Genomic DNA, 5,562 nt, shown 5'->3' on the forward strand with positions numbered 1-5,562 from the left:
CTCTGAAGGCGAGGACATGTAGTCCTCTGGAGGTGAGGGTACTAGTACCCAAGGGTTCACCCTTATGAGAAAGCAAGAGATCGACTCATCGAGAGGGTTGGTCATCCCAAATCCACACGACTGGATATTAGATGTAGGAAATCTATGCAGTTAACATAATTTTTAGGGATACAGATGCATGCAACCTTTGTCTTGAAATGCGGTAAATGCAGACTTCATATGAAACAATGCAATGTAATGGAAAGTTGTACAACGTTCATGACATTCTTTCCCTATTTTGTGATTTTGATTTTGATTTAATTTTTTTGGAAAACACAGATTGACTGTCCTTTTGAAAAAGGTGATAATTCATACAACCTTATCCTATCTTTTGCAAATCTTTCCGGGAACTCCCTCAGAGTGTATGTTCTGTTTGATTTAGTCACTTGACCATTTTGGAGTGACGACAATGGAGCCGTTTGACGTTTAATCAATCTATTGAAATTCCAGGGCTTGTCTCCCTTTTTTTTTCTTGTTTAAAAACATCGACGGGTGAGAACTTTTGATCTGCCCCTATGTTCACATGAGGCTCATGCACAATGCCACTCATTGCCCCAGTGTAAGGCTTTGAGGTACCAATTGTTATCTTTCGTCATGACCTTGTAGCTGGGAACCTATAGGGTGAAAACTTCTAATCTGCCCCTAGGTTCGCTTGAGGTTTTTGCATGGTGCCTTTCATTGCCCCAGTGTAAGGCTTTGAGGTACAATCGTTGTCTTTCGTCATGACCTTGTAGCAAGGAACCTATTGGATGAGAACTGCTAATCTGCCCCTAGGTTCGTTAGAGGTTTATCCATAGTGCCTTTCATTGCCCCAGTGTAGGGCTTAGAGGTACTAATTGTTGTCTTGTTTTTACAACCTCGTAGTGAAGAAGAAGTAGCTTATTCTTGCAAAAAGAATTTTCCAAGGACGAGAAATAGTTGAAGGATTTTTCAGTTGATGGATTAAGTCAAATGACTCCTATGTAGAAGCAAGATGTTTTGATGTCTTGATGATGCTAAAGGATCAAGTGCTTCTAAGTTTTATTCAAGACAAGAATCCAAGTGCCCCATGTGTGCGATATGGATCTTCCGGCTTCCCATGACAAAAGACGAGACCCACATACAACGCATGTGTGACGGTATGATGCAGATGCGCATGCATGAAACGGAAAGAAAACAACACAAAGGGGTAATTCACACATACGAGACTGCAGAGGTCCAACTTTAATGCTACGTTTTGGGCATGATGGCGCCTCAACGTAGTATTAAAAAGGTTACGTATTACTCTAAAGAAACCAAACATCACTAGCAAAACTATAAACTAGTGCTATTTACCAAAAAATGCATGAGAACGAATGGCATGGAGCGTGTTTGCTCTTTGCCCCTATTTGGAAACCTATAGGACAATATCTAGGGGTCTCTAATAACTACTCCCCAACAATTCATAACTCACACGGCTTTTTTCTAGAGGTATCATCACTCAAGATAATAATATTGTGGCGGTATGGAATACCAGCGACAACACATTATAAATAGAGAAAGCTCTAGACGAGGTTTCACTATTATCAAGTACGGAAACTTACGAATCTCGTAACGATACTTGTTTTCTTTCCGTAATGTTACGGAACCTTGCGGATTACATAATCATCCCCTTTTTGACTTACGGAATGTTACGGAATCTCACTTAATTATGCAACGATGCTTCCATTTGATTTCCGGTGTGTCACGGAAACTTACGTATTGTGCATCAATATTTTTTGGTTTTCCGGCATGTCCTGGAATTTCACAAATTGCCTAATGATGGGTGCCAAGCACCTCACAAGGACCAAAGAAAGGTCGCATGTCATCAAGCAAAGGTCCCCGGACGAAATTAGGGTATGACAGATGCTTATGAGGATCTTAACCTGCAAGACCATGAAACTTGGGCAGCAAATGTATTAGTCTAGTCTTGAGAACATATGGAACACCCTCATCAGGATATTGAATGCACAAGCTTTCATAAGTGAAATCAGGTGCAGCCATCTCCCTAAGAGTCCTCTCACACGGTGGAGGTTGAGCCATGTTCTCAGTATGAAAATTAGTAGTCGAATGCTCAAAATCAGAATATTCAGAATCACAAGCAACAAAATACTCAGAATGCTCAAAATGCACAGAATGATCAGGATGAACACTATGCCTAACTAATCTATGAAAGGTTCTATCTATTTCAGGATCAAAGGATTGTAAATCACCTAGATTGCCCCTAGTCATGCACTATATGCAGCAAATAATGCGTTTTCAAATAAGCACCAGGGGAGGGTTAAAACTACAACTATAGTCAAATGATATCCAAATGAGCTGAAATTTTGTGAACAACACCCTAAAATCATGGAAAGATAGCAACGGAAATTTCAAACAAAAATTCAAAGTCTAACTATGAAAACTGCCTAAGCAAAGTTTAGAAAAATAGGACAATAGTACTTGAAAAATAAAGAAAACTTAGTATACAGCTGATTTTTTGAGTTTGGGAGACCCCAACCGGCAAAAGCAGGTTGCCATAGTATAAGAAAATTTTTTCTACCCCAAATGCATATATAATAATAGTCATTCTGATACCCGGAGCAAAAGTTATGGTCGTTTTAAGTTTTGCTAAAAATAAGTTCCCAAAATTTTAGTCTCTCTCAAATTCAACCACACCAAGTGCTCCTGGTATTTTTCACACAAAATATGGATCAAGAGAAACTACCACACAAAAAAATCAGCCAAAAATAACAACTCTAACTATCAAAACAAAATTCGCTAATTAAATTGCAAAATCAGTCACTAGTTCCAGTCGCTAATTACTGTTCACAGCAAAACACAAAGCTGAAACAGTCGCTAAACAGGGGATGCGACTGAAATGCAAAGTAGAATGCTACACAAAACAAAACAACTAAACACTATTATGAACCTTTGGCCCACTGCTCCCTGACAACGGCGCCAAATTTGATCGAGGTCGTACCCGAATCAAATAAACATTAAAAATGCAGCATCTAGGAAGTGATCCTAGATCGTCTCCCAACGAGCAATGGTCAACCAAATGTTCATAACAGATAGTAATAAAACAATAATGAATTGGTGGTGGGTTGTTTGATTTTGTAAATTAAACACCAAGAAAATTTGAATTAGAAAATAACGGAATTAAAACATGTTGTTTCCCCTTGATTCACAAGCAAGTCTTTTATCCTAGGTTACGAGAATTTATCCTTAATCAGTTCAACCACTTAATCCAACCCTTAATTAAATTACTCAGCGAAAATTAACATAAGGCTGTCATTATGTGATTAAGCAACACATACACCAATTAATCATGAACGACACTAATCATTAAGCATAAACGTAAATTAAGCGCAGAGACAATTAATCAAGAACTAAGCATGCATGGATTAATAGCAACAAACACAGAGAAATTGGTGAAGAGGAAAAACTAATTAGAATTCAATAGTAATAACAAAACCTCAAAGAGAGTTATGCTTGATCCTCAAGAGAAAACAACGTTGGAGACTTAGCCTTCCATTAATCAGCAGAAAATGAAATTGTAGATTGAAGCAGAAACGAAATTGCAGAAAATGAATTTTATTCTACGTGAATAGTGTGCATGAATAGTAATAAAAACTGGAATTGCAAAAATCCTAGAATTATTCTCCTCTTCAAAAAAATATCCTAAACTAAAACCTTGGTGCTGTTATATAGGTCCTCAGCCCCAAAGCTTACAAATCTATTTTAAGTCCAAGCCCATAAACGAAATAAAATAAAATCTGGACAAGATAAGATAAGATTGGATGAAATAAAATCTGGATAAAATAAAATCTAAATGAAATAAAATCTGGATAAGATAAGATTTAATAAAATAAAATTGTCTGCTCTCTTCATGGCCAAGCCCAATTCCAGATTCAAGCCCAATTGTTTATAATTCTCCTAAAATGAAATTAAAAACACAAAATTAGTCTAGTAGGCCTAAATGATAAAACTGCATAATTAATTTGACAATTAAGGCTAATCAGTAATTAAAATGGTGACAAAAAGGGTTAAGAAATAGGATAAAATAATGACACATCAGGGCATGATCCGCACCTGCCTCCTCCTCGTAGCGGTCCGGGAAAAATCCTGCCCCGGTATGCACAACAACTGGGCGATGGCCTCCTCATCGAAGCCGTTTGCCTGGTTCCTCCTCTAGCTGAACTCACACTGCTGGTTCTCCTCCAAAATCAGCGGGTCGCTCAAGAACTGGCTGAGGGCATTCGCATCGAAGGGGATCCAGTGACCCCTCACCCACGAGCGCATGTCTTGAACCCCCTCCTCAATGGGCCAGGCGTTGGCATACAATTCTATGACTATCTCTGGGTCGAATTTAGCCATAGGGGTCACCATTCGTGCCCAACGCCTGCGAGCTATCTCTTCCTGGAAGTCAGGGTACTCGTCCTCCCTTAGCTGGACACGCCTCTCCCTGTGGAACGACTATCCCTTGATGGCCTCATAGCGCTCCTGGTGTTCGGCACTCCGGAACCGGTGACTGTCAAACTCCACGGGGGCGCTGGAGCCTTCCCCATGGGCATTGTGGCGTCCCTAAATTAATGACTGGTTTAATAGTAATAATTTAAATAACAAAAACCATGGTAATATTTTTTTCTTTTTCTTTTTCATTTCTTTCTCTTTTTACCATAACTAGGTTTAGAAGGAAAATCCTCACTATAAAGTCCTGAATGGCCAGTTCACAACTCTATTCGGAGTCATTTCTTTCTTACCGCTCACAATTCTCTAAATTATTTTGCTGTTTCAAAAGGAAGAATATACCAGCCATTACTTTAGGTCGTCACGTGAAAATAAAAGAATAAAATACGGTCGATAAACTCTTTTACAAATAAAGTTGCTAATGCTTTCTTTTCAAATAACAAGATCGATTATAAATGCATTCATCGTTTTAAAGCTGTCCAAAATATGGGAGTTTTACAAAATACATAGTGTCATCCAGAGCAAAGGTGTCCATAGTGGTGGCTTCAGCCACATGTATACAATCATCAAATTCCTATACATCAGGTCTACCCATACAAAACAAAAGAGTAAACCTAACAGTCAGTCCTAGATACACCCACCCTCAAAAAGTATACAAAACTAATCCAAAAAGCTGTGCACTAGGATGAAGAGCCTCCGCTGATCGCCATCTCCCTCGGGCCACTATCCTCCGTAGAGTCTGCCTCAGATGCCGACATGACTTCCTCGGGAGAATCCACCTCAAGAAGTGGATCCTCATCACCCTCTAGAAAGTCAAGGGCATCCACAGCAGGCTCAGGAGGTAGCTCCTCCAGGTCCTCCTCAGGGTCTTCCTCGGATGACGTTACCTCGATCACTTGAACGGGCTCCACTAGACGATATGGTGTAGGCGTGGGTAGTATCCACTCCACAGTGCGCTGAAGCGTCCGTGCAGGTTCATCTGGATGCACCAAAGAAGTAGCCGTGAATCGAATGGTGCCCCGAAATCGGCACCTCGTGTTGCCTTCGAGGGTCTCCCAAGCTCCCTCTAGGCAC

This window comes from Glycine max, chromosome 4, assembly GCF_000004515.6.
Source record: "Glycine max cultivar Williams 82 chromosome 4, Glycine_max_v4.0, whole genome shotgun sequence".
Taxonomy (NCBI): Eukaryota; Viridiplantae; Streptophyta; class Magnoliopsida; order Fabales; family Fabaceae; genus Glycine; species Glycine max.